The sequence below is a fragment of the Leucoraja erinacea genome, chromosome 26 (genome assembly GCF_028641065.1).
Source record: "Leucoraja erinacea ecotype New England chromosome 26, Leri_hhj_1, whole genome shotgun sequence".
NCBI classification, from domain to species: Eukaryota; Metazoa; Chordata; class Chondrichthyes; order Rajiformes; family Rajidae; genus Leucoraja; species Leucoraja erinaceus.
This window is the reverse complement of record NC_073402.1, coordinates 25,808,740-25,826,647: the sequence shown is the minus strand read 5'-3', so window position 1 is coordinate 25,826,647 and position 17,908 is coordinate 25,808,740.

Here is a 17,908-nt window from a genome sequence, read left to right as displayed (position 1 = left end):
TCAGTCAGAAGGGTTCACACCGACACAGTCAAGCCCAGAGATCTTTGGTCAAGCCGGTGCAAGGGCTACAAAGGAAACTGAACGCGATTACAATTTTCCACAGAGATTTATTCAAGTTATTTTCATTCACATTATTTTTTAATGATATGTAACTTGCAATATTACTCGTCTATCCAGAAATTTGCTTTCCAGGTAGATTGGGGAAAGTGAATCAACATCGTTCCATCATTCAAAGCCACACAAAGATTTTTCTCCCTCCTCTCTCTCTCTCTCTCTCCTCTTTTTCTCCCTCTCCCTCTCCCTCCTCCCCTCCTCCCTCCCTCTCCCTCCCCCCTCCCCCTCCCCCCCCTCTCCCTCTCCCTCTCCCTCTCCCTCTCCCTCTCCCCTCCTCTCCCTCTCCCTCTCTCTCCCTCTCCCTCACACTCACTCCACACACACACACACACCGAGATACTCGCGTTGGTTTCTATCTCTCTCTCTCTCACTGTACAAATCTATTTTCCACATTTGCTGTAGTTGGTGTCACACACACACACACACACACACACACACACACCGAGATACTCGCGTTGGTTTCTATATGGTTTCCAGTAAGGGGCATCAGAGTTACACTGTACAAATGAAAACTTTATTTTCCACATTTGCTTGTAGTTGGTGTTGGAAATTCATGGGCCGTTTGCCAAGCCCGAACAGGGTAGTCGGCTCATGTATTGTAGAACTGATCCAGGGGCGCAGGGAGGGAGAGGGGTGGAGAGTTTCTCAGTTAGAATGGTCTATATTGTTTTTCCAAACGGGTTGTTTTAGCTTCCTATATTGAAGCAAGTTTCGCCGGCCAACGCTCCCCGCACACTAACACGATCCTACACGCACCAGGGCCAATGTCCAATGCTACCAAGCCAATTAGACAGCGCGGCAGTCAGGACAGAACCGGGGTCTAGGGGAGCAGCTGCGCCAACATACAAACCGTGTTTAGTTGCTGCCTCACAGCGCCAGAGACCCGGGCACGATGCTGACTACGGGTGCTGTCTGTACGGTGTTTGTCCATTCTCCCCGTGACCGCGTGGGTTTTCTCCGGGTGCTACGGTTTTCCCCCCACACACAAAAGACGTCCAGGTGTGTAGGATTTTTCTCGATAAAACTGTAAATTGTCCCTAGTGTGTTGGTGTACGGGGTGATCGCTGGTCGGCGCGGACTCGATGGGCAACCGAAAAGGGCCTGTTTTGGGCTGAGATCTTTTGTTCAAACTAAACTGAAGAAATTTCCTTCGAACATGTGCTGCTTCAATCATTTTTGTGTACCTTTGATTTTCCAGCATCTGCAGTTCCTTCTTAAATGAATAAATAACTTACTGGATCACTTTGGGGTCCGTGAAGAGCCGACCAAGTTGGTCTACCATTGACTGGTTTATTTCTTTAGAGCAGCCGTGAATCATTTAGACCTTCACAATTGTCAGATAACATCACCTTCCATTTCACCATTTCTGTAACCAAGGGTGTTGGGCAAGTACTTCGCTTGTTTAAGAAACATTTAGACAGGTACATGCGCAAGTTCAAACAGTGGCCCTTCGGTCCCTGTACAGGACCTGCTTTCTTCGCTGGCATTTACTACAAAACGCTCCCCGCAATACTACACACATGAATCCTACACGCACCAGGGCCAATGTCCAATGTTACCAAGCCAATTAACCTTGTGGGAGGAAATCGGAGTGCCCGGAGAAAACCCACGAGGAGAACGTACAAAACTCCGTATAGGCATCACCCGCAGTCAGGACAGAACCCGGGTCTAGGGTGATGTAAAGCAGGGTAGATGGGCCATGTTGGTCGTGCATTGGCAAATTGGCCCAAAAGGCCTGTTTCCACGCTGTATGACTATGACTCGGCTGTCTCACAGCACCGGAGACTTGTGTTCAATCCTGACCTCTGCCGCTGTCTGGATGGAGCAAGCACATCGTCTCTGTGGATTTCCTCTGAGTGCTTTGGTCTCCTCACACAACCCAAAGCTGTGCGAGTTTGTCTGTTAATTAGAAACATAGAAAATAGGTGCAGGAGTAGAGGCCATTCGGCCCTTCGAGCCTGCACCGCCATTCAATATGATCATGGCTGATCATCCAACTCAGTATCCCGTACCTGCCTTCTCTCCATACCCCCTGATTCCTTTAGCCACAAGGGCCACATCTAACTCCCTCTTAAATATAGCCAATGAACTGGCCTCAACTACCTTCTGTGGCAGAGAATTCCAGAGATATTGGCCTCTGTAAATTGCCTGTAGTGTGAATGGAGTGGATATGAAAGTGGGATAACAGTGTTTCCACCAGTGATCAATAGTCGGCATGGTTCAGTGGCTGCTTCCATGCTGCATCATTCAATTAATCACTCAAATCAAATTCTTAGAGATTGTTACGGCTGATTCTAATCACGTTCTGAAGATTATTGCTAGATTTCCATTCCACTCACAGAACTATTCAATTTTGTTTTGCCTTGGTCCGTGAATATTAAACTGCATTCAAAACTGGTTGGAAGTGTCTTACATTTCACATGCCCCTCGTGGAAAAAAAAATGTTTCTTAAATTAAATTGAAAACAAATTGCAGTGTTCAGACTTCGATGCACTGAGGCCTTTTGCAAAATTGCAAATTATTCAAAAAATCTGTTTCATTTATACTGTGAGAACCCTGCCCATGGGTACGAGTTTCTTCAGACGTAATCAGATGAGTCAAAATCAAGTTGGTATTAACACTGATATGCACCTTAGGTGAAACTGGGATGAATGCTTGGATAGAGTGGATGTGGAGAGGATGTTTCCACTTGTGGGAGAGTCTAGGACTAGAGGTCACAGCCTCAGAATAAAAGGGTGTTCTTTTAGGAAGGAGATAAGGAGGAATTTCTTTAGTCAGAGGGTGGTGAATCTGTGGAATTCTTTGCCCCAGTAGGTTGTGGACTCCAAGTCAGTGGATATATTTAAGGTGGAGATAGATAGATTATTGATTAGTATGGGGGTCAGTGGTTATGGGGAGAAGGATGGGGTGAGAAGTGAGAGATTGAGCAGCTATGATTTAATGGTAGATGGGCTGAATGGCCTAATTCTGCTCCTATCACTTATGATCTTACGATTTATGAATGGTTTGTTTAGTTTGCCTTTTGCTAATCCAAATAACTGAATTATTATTTCATCTCCAGTTTAGTTCCAATTGATCTTAAATAAACATTTAATTACATTTTAGTTGCAATTGATCTTAAATAAACATTTCAAATTATCAGTTGCTTAAGTCCAAGTTTCTATCGATAAGCAGTATTGTTTCTCATCTTTCTTACCACATAGCATGGGGCCATTCAGCTGACGAGTCTATGCTAGCTCTTGTAGTAATCTCATCTCCTCTGTTACTTCACATGCCCTTCAAGTTCACCCCAATATTTCGACCACCTACACACACACACTAGGGGTAATTTGCAGTCGTCAATTAATAATTATCAGTCATCGTGTCTTTAGCTTGTGTAGTACCCAGGAAGATCCTACTTTTGTGTAGGAACGAACTGCGGATGCTGGTTTAAATCAAATGTGGACACAAAATACTGGAGGAACTCAGGCAGCATCTCTGGAGAGAAGGAACGGGTGACGTTTTGGGTCGAGACCCTTCTTCTATTCTCATTTTCACTCTTTTGTAATTCAGTGATATTATGAATCCTTTTGCAAATAACTCATTGAATTTGCACACAGCTCTTAAAGCTTTAAGATGCTTTGCAGATGTAAGGATTGGATACCAAGCCAAGACAGGGGAGATGGACATTAAAAATGGATTCTGAGAAGGTTTTCAAAAATGGCTCAACCTCCTTTGCAAATCCTTATCCCAGCCTGGCTGTTTTCACATCCCGATTACCGTTAAGGACCTCATCTGGGAAGAATGGACAAGGAGCTGGATGCCACGTGCTTGTGGTATCATAGCACTACTTGCTTAACTTTGCTTGATAAGAAGAGATCTATTATTTGAGGTCAGGTACTTTGCTTAAGAAGAGATGTTCCCTGCTACTACAGTGGCAGTAACATCAGTCATTTCGTGAATTAAGATTTGCCAAAAAGATAGCCTGTGCTGCTGGTGTTGTGTGGAGCCACTTGAGGAATTCATGATGTGGATGTCAGTACTCATTTAGTAAAACAATGTTCATAGGTTTATATTCTAGGAGCAGAATTAGGCCATTTGACCCATCATGTCAACTCTGCCATTCAATCATGGCTGATCTATCTTTCCCTCTTAACCCCATTTTCCTGCCTTCTCCTCATATCCCCTGACATACATACTAATCAAGAATCTATCTATCTCTGCCTGAAAAATATCCATTGACTTGGCCTCCACAGTCGGCTGTGGTGATGATTCTTCAATTCCACAATGGGTGCTATATGTCCTAATCTTTGCATCATTAGATCTCCTTGCTGAGTTTGCGTCACCACATGATACTGAGGATCAACGCAGGCTGTTGCCACCCCACTTGTAAGGTGCCGTCTCGATTCCTCGATTGTCAGAGAGTGATGTAGCCATTGGTTCCTTTGAAATTGAGGCAGAAATGTACAGTATAGGTTAATGTTATTGAGAGCATCAGAGTCACACTGGTGTCTGAAAGGTAAAAGAAAGGGTAACTTTTTAGGAAGAGTTCTAGAAAAAAATTTTTTCATGAGGAGTCTTTTGTGTGCCTGTTGTTTCTGCCTCAATGACCTACACTGGCACGAAACATAGCAGCGACTACACGTTTTAAAATTAACACTCGTGTTTTTCATTCCTTCTGTGACCTCACCCCTTGCTCCTCCGTTTAGCCTAACAACCTATTGGGATTTTTTGTGTGCTTTTAGCTAATTCTGCAATCTTTCCAGCACTACCAATATTTTAATCGGTATATTTTTGGCAGTGGCTGACAAATGATTTGTACTTTACACTGGAAGAAAACTGTTAGCAGAGGCATACTGAGCAGAGCTGGGAGTTTACGCGGCAATATGATGTCCACAATAGCTCGATGAACAAGCTTGATAAACAATCAATAGTGTGGTGCTATGTGATAAAGGGAGAATTGGAGATAACAGCAGTGATAAAGTGAATTGACTAATGACAAATTACTTTGAAACGCATAAGTACTTTCAGAATTATGGAGTCACATAACAAGGAAGTGGGACTTTCATGTGTGTTAATAGACACAAAATGCTGGAGTAACTAAACAGGACAGGCAGCATCTCTGGAGAGAAGGATTGGGTGACGTTTCGGGTTGAGACCCTTCTTCAGACCGAGAGTCAGGGAGGAGGGAACAGAGAGATATGGAAGGGTGAAGTGTGAAAAAGAGACATCAAAGGGGACAAAGCTCAAGGAAAATGTAGAATAGATCATTGTTAGCCCGGGAAAGCTGGCAACGAGGCATACAAGGTAAAATTTAATCAGAAGGACAATCAAACTAGCGGGAACAGTAGGGTGGGGGAGGGATGGTGAGAGAGGGAAAGCAAGGATTACTTGAATGTTGGAGAAGTCTAGATTTATACCGCTGGTTTGTAAGCTGCCCAAGCGAGTTATGAAATGCTGTTCCTCCAATTTGCTTTGGGCCTCACTCTGAGACAACACATTTCATGTGGAGTACATCTCTGACACGGAATCTGTTGCATTTCTGAGGTATGTCCCACAATTGGCACTGCACAGATGAAGAGATGTCTCCTGGGAGCTCTTGTCTGTGGACCATTCCTTTTGTCTAAGCTGCAGCTTCTGGGCAGCAATCTTTTAAAAAGTCACGCCGTCACAGAAGCAATTAGTGTTTAGGTTATCTAACTACTCTTGCATCTAGCATCCTCTTTTATTGCAATTATCTAGACTTTGTAAAGGTTTAAGAGGAAGAGTTACTCTATGTGGCAACATTCACAGCCTCAGTACATGTTCAAGTGCTTTACATGTAATGGTGCAGCCAACACCGTGGGGGGGGGGGGGGGGGGGGGGGTGGGGGGGGGGGGGGGGGGGGGGGGGGGGGGGGGGGAGGGTATGGTGGAGACACCCCTCAAACAAGGACAGGTCATTAGGAATAGTAGAATTAGGCCATTCAACCCATGAAGTCTACTCCACCTTTCAATCATGGCTGATCTGTTTCTCCTTCCTAACCCCATTCTCCTGCCTTCTCGCCATGACCTCTGACACCTGTACTAATCAAGAATCTATCTAGTGTAGGAAAGAACTGCAAATGCTGGTTTAAGTCGAAGGTAGACACAAAATGGTGGAGTAACTCAGCGGGACAGGCAGCTCTGGAGAGAAGGAATGGGTGATGTTTCGGGTCGAGACCTTTCATCAGACGAAGTAGTAGAAGTAGTCTGCAGAAGAATCTATCTATCTCTGCCTTAAAAATATCTACTGACGTCCTCCGCAGCCAACTGTGGCAAAGCATTCCACAGATTCACCACCCTCTGACTAACAGAATTTCTCCTTTTATCATGTCTTCTTGTATCATATATTTTTTATTCTGAATAAACTTATTTAGATTTTTTTAAATAAATGATGTGTTTCAGAAGAATGGTCTTTGCTACAATATTGGAAATGTTATTATTCTAGAAACCCATCCCTGGAATTGCATAATGTGCTCCATCACTATGTTGGTGTCTATACTCTGTCTCTGCACGTTATTCCCTGTTACCACACAAAATGTTCAGTATTACAGGCTGGAAATGGTTTCTAAGCAAACATGATTTTGAAGCACATTAAAACCTGGCAAGTAGCATTATGACTGAACTGATAATTTGTTTTTTTTCACTGATGTTTTTTGAAAGGTTAAAACCGTCCAAGGCAAGCCACTTAAATTCCTTTGAAATGAAATGTAGGTATTTTATATGCAGCTCAGACACACTTCCACATTTCAAAGATGTGCAGGTTTGTAGGTTAATTTGGCCTCTGTAAATTGCCCATAGTGCGTAGAAAGTTGGATAAATGAACTAATGTGATCGATGGCTGGCTTGGACTCAGTGGGCCGAATGGCCTGTTTCCATGCTGTATCTCTAAACTAATCTAATGACTTCTCTATTCAAGTAACATTCATTCAGTAATATACTGGAGATCAAACTGTTTGTTATTTGTACATATTTTATATACAGAAAGATTTCACTGAAACATATCTCCATCTGTATCTCTTGTTTCCCTCTCCCCTGACTCTCAGCCTGAAGAAGGGTCTCGACCTGCAGAGTCACCTACCTATCCCTTTTCTCCAGAGATGCTGTCTGACCCGCTGAGTTACTCCAGTTTTTTGTGTCTATCCAAGATTTCACTATTGATCATTTGGTATGGCAGAAAGAGGGAACTGCAGATGCTGGTTAAGACACAAAAGGATATAAAGTGCTGCAGTAACAGAGCATGTCAGGCAGCCTCTCTGGAGAACATGGATAGGTGACGTTTCAGGTCGAGACCCTTCTCATGTCTAGGTGACGATTTGGGTTGAGACACTTCTGAGTCTAAAGAAGGGTCTCGACCCCAAACGTCACCCATCTATGTTCTCCAGAGATGCTGTCTGACCCGCTGAGTTACTTCAGCACTATGTCCTTTATTACTGAAGCCCTGCTTTGCAGGCAGCTGCTGTATTGGAGACCACCTCCAATCCATGGCAACAAAGCAGGGTTATCGGTTAATGGATTATTGCAAAACAGTTACAATTTATGGCTCTGAAAGTTAATTGCATCCTACACTTTTAACTGAAAACCGTTACTGAATACATGTATTTAAAAGTGTTTGTAATCTAAAGCACTTAGAATCAATAGAGCTTTCAAATCTCACACAGATCAAGAAGTCATTCTGTGATTTTGCTGCTTTTATATTCCGTTTCCCTGCCATTGTTTCTTTGTCTTTTCCACTGACTGACTGGCTGATAAGTGAAGCACTTTGTGTTCTGTTTGCCCCGACAACATTTACCTAACTCTCAACCTCCACCTCCAAGGAGGGTAAGGGGCAGCAAATGAATGGAAAGTGTCAAGAGTGGTTAATTGTCCCGTGTACCAACAATGGAACAGTGAAAATTCTCACTCGCAGCAGCATAACTGATCTGCAAATGCGGAATGTACAGACAATATGCAATAAACAAAATCTATATATTACTAAAACTGTTCTTGACCGGTTTTGGCTTTCTGTGCTGCGGTTTCCGAGAGTACGCCGCCACCTACGGCCGTCATTTTTGGCCACCTCGCTCAGAGCCCCCCTCCGCCGCGTGTGTGCCGAGGATTTTTCCCGTCGATGAAAATTGACAGAGATATTAATCTTTTTACAACATTCCCCATTCTCTCTGCTGCCCCTGCTGGAGGGAGGGGGAGGGACTATAAAACCAGGAAGTGGTGTGCCTCAATCAGTCTCTGCATGTGGTGTGCCTCAATCAGAGCTTTGAATGACACTGACAAATGTCTACAGCACTGTGAGTACCCTTAATTTGGTTTGAAAATGAAAATATGGTTAGAGGTAAAAAAGCACTGCCTGCAAATAGTTGTGTGGGTTTGGGTTGAAGTAAAAAGGCACTCTCTCTCTTCCCACCCCCCTCCCTCCTCTCCCCCCCCCCCCCCCCCTCCCCCCCCCCCCCCCCCCCCCCCCCCCCCCCCTCCTCCCCCCCCCCCCCCCCCCCCCTCCCTCCCCCCCCCCCCCCCTCTATTTCCCCCCCCCCCCTCCTCCCCCTCCCCCCCCCCCCCTCCCCCTCCTCTCCTCCCCCCCCCCCCTCGTTGGGTCGGCGTGGATGGTGGGCCGAAGGGCCTGGTTTTGCATTGTCTAAAACTGAACTCGGGTAGATAATATTGATGCAATCTTATCTTGGTGCTTCAGGGCAAAGGGATAGAAGGTGTCCTGATATAGGAACTTGCTGTGCTCAAGTTAGCTATACACCCTCTGTAGTACAGGAGTGACCGCACTGCAAACGGGTCCCTTTGCTTGTGGGAGTGTTATGGGACTTTCTTGACCCTATGCGAACGGAAGCTTTGCTTTTCTGATGGAGTGGAGTAAAGTTTACTGGGAGAAGTGACGCATGGAGCATTAAGACTGGCAGTGACCAGTTGGCCCGAATGACCTGGTTCGGTGCTACAAAAGGGAGTGAAATGTAAAGCCTGAGGGAGGGATTGTGGTGGAAAAGGAAAGGGAGTGTGAGGGGGGAAAGCTAGGGGAAGAAGGGGGTATGCACTGTGGGGGGGGGGGGGGGGCATGGAAATCAAAATGACGTTAGATGGGACGAGGGTGAGTTGAACATCATTGTGATGAAGTGCTGTTCCTGCAGTTTGGGTTGTGAGCTCCCCAAGCACAATATGAAGTGCTGTTCCTCCAGTTTGCGTGTGGCCTGACTCCAACATCCTGATGTAATCTCCAGCTCCACGGACATCACTGTCACGTGAGGTGGGACAAGGATGGGTTGAACTTCGGTGTGCAGCGTTGACCTGGAAGTGGCCACTGGTGAAGACTTGATGTCCAATTCTGAAACGCCGAGCAAATCCCGACTCAGAATTTTGAGGCACATGCCCATAGGTTTCTCTTGAGTGTTTTGTTCTGACTTTTTGGGTGAGCTCCCTCATTTCTAGCAGCAAAACCAGCCCTGTCTTAGGAAGGAAGACAATTGTGGGCAGAAAGATTGGAGTCAGGATGACAGGATGGCCAGGAGGAGAAACAATGCCTCTTTTTGAGCAGAAGACAAAAAATTGTGTTGGCAGTGAGACAAGTTCAGAGGCTCCAATCTCAGTGGCTGTGACAACGGGAAGACTGTGTGGAGCTGCATATAACTCTGTTAAAGCAGATAATATCTTATTTGCTTCACTTCCCCTTAAATGTATTTATGCTATCTGCCTCAGTAACTCCCTGTGAGATTCAATTCTATGGCTGAACCATTCTATGGGTAACGAGGTTTCCAGCGCACTTCCTCATGAGATTATATATGGCAAATATATGTTCATGGTTTGGAAACAGAAACAGATGCAATTTTGCAGGGAGGGGGCTGATTACCAAGGGAGGGGTTTGTACAAAGATGTATAAACACTGACTCGTTCAGCTTTGTATACAAGTTCTTTATTAGCAGAACACATAGGGTGAATACACACAACTGTTGTAAGTCCAAGCTCCTAGATGAAGCTGGAGAATAGCCGAACTGGCACACTAGATGATGTAGTGGAAAACCCAAACTGGATTATGGATCAGGTGTACAACTGTACAAACCAGACATGGATCAAATCAGCCAATAGTAATTGATCTCCAGGGTTGGTTGGAGAAGATATGCTAGTCAGGAAAAAGTGGTTTCAATCTTTAGTCATAGTCGTACTGCTCAGCAACAGGCCCTTCGGCACAGCTTGCCCATGCTGACCAAGGTGCCCCATCTGCATTTATCCCACCTGTCTGCTTTTGGCCCACATCCCTCTAAATCTTTTCCATCAATGTTTCTGTCCAAATGTCTTTTAAATGTTGTTATAGTGTGTACTAACTACCCCCTCTGGCAGCACATTCCATATACTCACTGTCCTCCTTCTCTATTTCAATTGATGGGTGGAAATTTTGAACAGTTCTTACCATTTCTCTTTGCCGGCCTCTCATGTGTCAAGTTGTTTCCAAATGCCGTAGATCTTATTTTGATTCAAAGTCCAGGCTCTGTTTTTTATCGTTACAATATGGCATTATTGTGATCACATTTTAATGCCTGCTGAATGATTGGTCTGCTGGTTGGGGCACGATTTCACATGGTTCAAGTATTTGGTAAAAGACAAAGTGCTCAGTGGGTCAGGCAGCATCTGTGGAGAGAATGGACAGACCATGTTTCAGGTCGGGACCACTCTCCAGGCAGTTCAATTTGATGAACGGTTGCGACCTGAAATGTCTTCTGTCAATTTCCTCCACAGATGCTGCTTGGCCCACTGAGTTCCTCCAACAGTTTGTTCTATGCTCAAGATTCTGGCATCTGCAGTTTGTGTTTCTCTCTTTAAAGCATTATTTAATAGCTATAAGATAACAACCCCCTTAAAAAAACCTATAGATTGATTTACCCTGTAATTAAATATTGATTTAATCTTTATTCTGGATAAATGCTGGTATGATGCTGAAAGATGTGTTGGATTAAACTTCAGAACATTTTATGTTACAGTTCAAGATGGTGCTGGTGAGGCTGCATTTGGGGTATTGTGTTCAGTTTTTGTCACCCTATTGTAGAGAAGATCCATGAGGATGTCACCAAGACTTGAGGGCCTGAACTATGGGGAGAGTTAGGCAGGCCAGTACATTATTCCTTGGAATGCAGGAGGATGAGGGGTGATCTTATAGAGGTATATACAATCATGAGATAGATAGTGATAATGCACAGAGTCTTTTACCCAGAGTAGGGGAATCAAGAACCAGGGGACATATGTTTAAAGTGAGAGCGGAAAGATTCAATAGGAGCCTGAAGGGTACTTTTTTCACACAGAGGGTGTTGGATATATGGAACAAACTGGCAGAAGAGGGACAGTAGTTGAGGCAGATACTATAACTATGTTTAAAAGGCATTTGGACAGGTACCCGGATAGGAAATGTTTAAAGGGATATCGACCAAATGTGGGCAGATGGGACTCGTGTTGATGGGACATCTGGATCTGCATGGGCAAGTTGAGCTGAAGGGCTCGTTTCCATGCTGTATGACTCTATGACACTATAATACACTACATCTTCTCAACTTGAAACATTGACAGCCACAACAGCTGGATCCTGTATCTCACAGACAGATGTTCAAACCCGAAGGTTCTCTCTTTTCAAAAATGGAATCAGATAATATTTGGGTAAAAAATGCATGGAATTATATCAATATATTGATATATATATATATATATATATTGATATATATTCATATTTTAATCTTACATCAGTCATATAACGAAGCATGGGATTTGGGAAATAGACAAGTTGCCATAGAGGGAGTACAGAGAAGGTTCACCAGACTGATTCCTGGGATGGCAGGACTTTCATATGAAGAAAGACTGGATAGACTCGGCTTGTACTCGCTAGAATTTAGAAGATTTAGGGGGGATCTTATAGAAACGTACCAAATTCTTAAGGGGTTGGACAGGCTAGATGCAGGAAGATTATTCCCGATGTTACGGAAGTCCAGAACAAGGGGCCACAGTTTTAAGGATAAGGGCGAAGTCTTTTAGGACCGATATGAGAAAAACATTTTTTACACAGAGAGTGGTGAATCTCTGGAATTCTCTGCCACAGAAGGTAGTTGAGGCCAGTTCATTGGCTATATTTAAGAGGGAGAATGAATTGGAGCAGAGGAACATTTCTGCCAAGCACTGAACAGAAACAAACAGTTGGAGTTGTTCTAAGCCACTACGGGGGCAAGTGTATGGCCACAGTGTCATGTTTACATAGACATATTCAATTGTAATTGGGGTGGGAGATTGTAACCTTCACGTGGTCCACCTTGTTTCAATGAATGCAATCAACCTAGCGTGCGCAAACAGAAGAGCAAGCAGAACAAGTTGTCTTCCAACTTTAGGCTGTGCACGCCATACAGAATTCCGAAAAAGAAGATCCAATTATAATGAGAAATTCACAGTGGGACATTACATCTGCGCACGCAATTTCTGTACATGTTCTGTCTGGTAAAAGGTCTCCAGCCAGAAATATGAACTCAATTTATTTTTCCACACCGGGATGTAGCAAAAGGTCAAAACACTGGACTTCTTTTTCTTTATTTGGGACATTACATCTGCGCATGCAATTTATTTACATGTTTTATCTGGTTTAGGTCTAGCCAGAAATATAACTATTTATTTTTCAGATGTATTATGGACCTTCTTCTTTTATCTATTTATTTATCTATCTATCTATCTATTTATTTATTTATTTATTTATTTATTTATTTATTTATTAATATTTTTATTCAAAGTAAGTACAATAACATGGTACCATAGGTACCTAGTATATATTGGCATGTTACAATTAATGTACAGCTTCTTCTTAATTTTTATTTTAACAATAAAAAGGAGACAGAACTTCTTCTTTATCTTACTTTGTGCTATTAAACTTTTGCCCTATTTTAGACCAACTTCCAATTTGAGACAAATATTTGGTAGAGATATTACAGCACGTAGGTTAATAGTGCTAGTGAACGGGGGATTGCTGGTCGGCATGGATACGGTGGGCCGAAGGGCCTGTTTCCATGCTGTATCTCCAAACCAAACTAAACTAAACAGGAAGTAAAGTTTTACTGCCAAGAAATGCATATGGGCATATATTTTATTATATAGCATAAATAAATATATATGTTAAGAATTAATGCCAATGGACTAACTAGCATTCTTCCAGCTAAACTGTTTAAAGTATTTTAGTATTTAATTAAAGTCTATTTAGCAGTTCAAAATGATTGAGTTAAACCTACTAGCATTCCCGAGACAAACTCTCAGATGATTGCAGTTACTGTGCTTTGTACAGAGAACAGAGAAAGTCATGAAGAGACTCATCTTGCTTTGAATGCTTTTGAGTTCATCTTTGTGACATCTCTCAAGTGCCTGCATTGACTGGCATTTCTGTTTCAAGTGTCCTTTCCTTTGAACCATAGATCTGAACCCTCCTTTAAATTCACGTCTCCTCCTGTGCATTTTTTAAAAGGTCCAGCTCTTTACTTTTAAGAGTCCTCTCTCTTAACTTTCTAACACCGGCTTCTGAAGGACTGAAGATTACAGGGACTATTCCTTGATTGGGGCCGAATTTTTTAGCCCTTGAAAATGGGTCCCACTGTGATCACCCTGTACCTGTTTCATTCAGTGTAAGTTAACTCTCTGCTGCTTGCATACATGTGTGATTGTTGCATTCAGTGTTTTAGTGATCATGTGTACATATTTTAACTCCAGAGATGCCAGTTGCTAATGTCATCCCTTTGGAAATGGAAGCATCTTTGTGGTTCTTTCAGGTCTTCTGGGCTTCAGTTTTGACTGGAAATCATTGAAGAATAATAATAATAATAAATTGAATTTATATAGCGCTTTTCAGGGACTCAAAGTCGCTTTACAAGGCAAGGCAAAAAAACAAAAACAAAAACAAAAACAAAACAAAACAAACCAAAAAATGAGCAACAATTCAAGCACAGATGAAAAGGGAGGGGGACGTGGGGCTAAGGATAGGCAGAGGTGAAGAGATGGGTCTTGAGGCGGGACTGGAAGATGGTGAGGGACTCAGAATTGCGGATCAGTTGGGGGAGGGAGTTCCAGAGCCTGGGAGCTGCCCTGGAGAAGGCTCTGTCCCCAAAACTGCGGAGGTTGGATTTGTGGATGGAGAGGAGACCGGCTGATGTGGATCTGAGGGACCGTGAGGGTTGGTAGGGGGAGAGGAGGTCAGTGAGATATGGGGGGGCCTGATGGTGGAGGGCTTTGTAGGTGAGGATCAGGATTTTGTAGGTGATCCGAATCTTGTTATATAAAACAGAGTTTGTTCTGAGATGTTTTCCTCCCTACACTGAGAGCGTTGGTGAGGAGATGTGGAACATTTGCATTGAGGAATGTGAAGCGCGCACCAAACAGGCATTGGGAGGAGGGACAAGATGTGTGGGGAGGAACTGTAGATGCTGGTTTAAACCGAAGACGGACACGAAAAGCTGCAGTAACTCAGCTGGCCAGGCGGCATCTCTGGAGAAAGGGAATAGACAATGTTTCGGGTCGAGACACTTCTTCAGACTGAGGGTCAGGGGAAAAGGGAACGAGAGATAAAGATGGCGCTTAGTACAAATGAACGGAAGATATGCAGAAAGCTACGATAATCAAGGAAGTGTGGAGCCCACAATAGTCCATTGTTGGTTGTGGGGTGGGTGACAACGAGTTAATACAGATAATGGAACACAACATGATGAAAGTAAAACTAGGACAATGAATGGTGTGTGAGGGACAGAGAAAGTGGGGATGTATTGGTTACTTGAAGTGAGATAAATCACTATTCTCTTTGCCAGTCAATCTGAGGTTGAGAACTACAAAACTCATGGTCATAGACTAAATGTTAAAATACCAACCCCACTAAATGCAGCACCACAGACTATGTCAGGCCAGATATTCCTCCCCAGGCCTGTCCAGCACAGCCTCTCTGCCAGCGTCAAGCTGTCACAAGTCAACTTGCCTGCCTGGAAAAGACATAGTTCAAGGCTTGGTTTGGTGTCCACAGCATTGGTTTAGTTTAGTTTAGTTTAGAGATACAGGTCAGAAATAGGCCCTTCGGCAGAAGGTGGGAGTAGTTGTAGTTTTATAGCCACAGGGAAGAAGGATCTCCTGTGCCATTCTGCCCTGCATCTTGGTGGAACCAGTCTGTTGCTGAAGGGACTCCTCAGGTTGACCAGTGTGTCATGGAGGGGGTGAGCTGTATTGTCCAAGATGCTCCGCAGTTGAGTATTGTCATCTGGGACATACGACAATAACCGTGATTAGACTGAATTCTCTATCTTCCAATCTACCACTTTGCGGCCGGTGCACTTTTTTAAACTGCACTTTCTCTGAGGGACACATGTAAGATATGATTTGCCCGGATAATACACAAGCAAAGCAAAGGATAATCCACAAATCAAAGGTTCTCACTGTATCTCGAGACAATAATAACGCAGTATCAATGCCAAGAGTCAATTTCTGAATAGTATTATGTGAGCTTGGTTGGTCCAAGAGTATCCAGGGATAGCTGCTATTGTGACTGATCTATCTTTCCCTGTCAACTCCATTCTCCTTCCTGTATTGCTGAAGGTATTATGTCCCGTAACAAAAGTCCCAGGTAGAAATTATTATCAGACCTGCAGGCATAAGTCAGTATTACTGAGAGGTGGCCAGGCCCAATTTTCGACAGGTATGTCTGGCTGTTTCTTCATAAGTTCTAGGAGCAGAATACAGCCACTCGGTCCATCAAGTATACTCTGCCATTCAGTCATGGCTGATCTATCTTTCCCTCTCAACCCCATTGTCCTGCCTTCTCCCCATAACCCCTGACACCCATATTAATCTCTTGTTGTTCTTCGTAAGACATTGCTAAGCTCACACTGCATGCCTCATTTCCCCACAACAATGATAATGCTCTAATGTCTCTTGTTGCTGTAAAGTGCTCTGGGACAAAGTAAGATAAAGCAAGGTGCTGGATGAATAATTAAAACATCCCTCTATGTTTGCAGAAACATGGTTGTTAGTGATATTATCTACTGATTTGCTAATTACAACAGGCAGGGAATAGATTACATACTAAGAGACTATTAACAACAGCAAAATTAATACATAACGGAAATTCATGGTCGCAGAGTATTAGATTCATAGAGCCCTTTGGTCCCACTTGCCCATGCACACCAAAATGCCCCATCTGCACTAGTCCCACCTGCCTGTGTTTGACCCGTATCCCTCTAAACCTTTCCTATCCATGTAGCTGCCCAAATGTCTTTCAAATCTTGTTATAGTACCTGGTTCAACATGCTCCTCTGGCAGCTCGTTCCACATACTCACTATCCTCTGTGTGGAAAAAGTTGCCCTTCACATTCCCCTCTCACCTTAAAGGGCCTGTCCCACTGTGCGAGGTAATTCAAGAGTTCTCCCGAGTTCTCCCCTGATTCGAGCTCGTGTAATGTATGTAGCGGGTACGTAGGAGCTCGTGGATGTCGCGTAGCGGCTCGTACGAGTAACAGTAGGTGCTCGGGAAATCCGGTAAACTCGTGACGTTTTTTCAACACTGTGGAAAATGTCCACGAGTAAAAAAATACTCGTGACGAAAAAAACAACTTTTTACTGGTACGAGCCCCTACGTATCCGCTACGTACATTACACGAGCTCGAATCAGGGGAGAACTCGGGAGAATTGAATTACCTCGTACAGTGGGACAGGCCCTTAAGCCTTTGTCTCAAGGTTCTTGGTTCCCCTACTCTGGGTAAAAGACCCTGTGCATTTACCCGAAGGCAGACACAAAATGCTCGAGTAACTCAGCGGCATCTCTGGAGGGAAGGAATGGGTGACATTTCGGGTCAAGACCCTTCTTCAGAATCAACCCGAAACGTCACCCATTCCTTCTCTCCAGAGATGCTGCCAATCTCACTGAGTTACTCCAGCATTTTGTGTCTAGCTTCAGTGTAAACCAGCATCTGCCGGTCCTTCCTACACTGTGCATTTATTCCCCTCATGATCCTGTACACCTCTATAAGATCACCCCTTATCCTGTACTCCAAGCCATAAAGTCTTTGCCTGCCCAACCTCTCCCTAAAGCTTAGGCCCTCAAGTCCTGGCAACATCCTGGTAAATCTAGTAAGTAGGATTTTACAACTTTAACCTCTGCCTTGGGTTGTAAGCGTGATTTAAAAAAAAATAATAGTCATTTCTGAAGGAAAAAGTGCAACATTGCGCAGATATAAAACTGTGGAAGGACGGAGCAGTGAACAGTGTGATCAGCATTTACTTCTTAACCAAAACCATGAAATAAAAAACCCTGGATGACTTGGCTATTTCTGCCTTACAGCACCAGAGACGCAGGTTCGATCCTAACTACGGGTGTACTGCCTGTACAGAGTTTGTCCATTCTCCCTGTGACCATGTAGATTTTCTCAGGGTGCTCCGGTTTCCTCCAATACTCCAAAGATGTACAGGTTTGTAGGTTAATTGGCTTCGATAAATTGTAAAATTGTCCCTAGTGTTTAGGATAACGGGGTGGTCGCTGGTCGGCGCGGATTCGGTGGGCCAAAGTGCCGGTTTCCATGTTGTATCTCTGAAGTCTGAAGTCTGAAAGTACTAAGCTGCAGTCTGAAGAAGAGTCTTGACCCGAAACATCAGCCAGTCCTTCTCTCCAGATGTGCCACCTGTCCTGCTGAGTTACTCCAGCATTTTGTGCCTGTCTAAGCTACAATGACACCTGAGTTGGAAAAAATTCAAAGAACTCGATGAAATGTTTGAAGGTGTGCATGTCTTCCGTTCCTCTTAGAAACTTAGCCTGACGACTG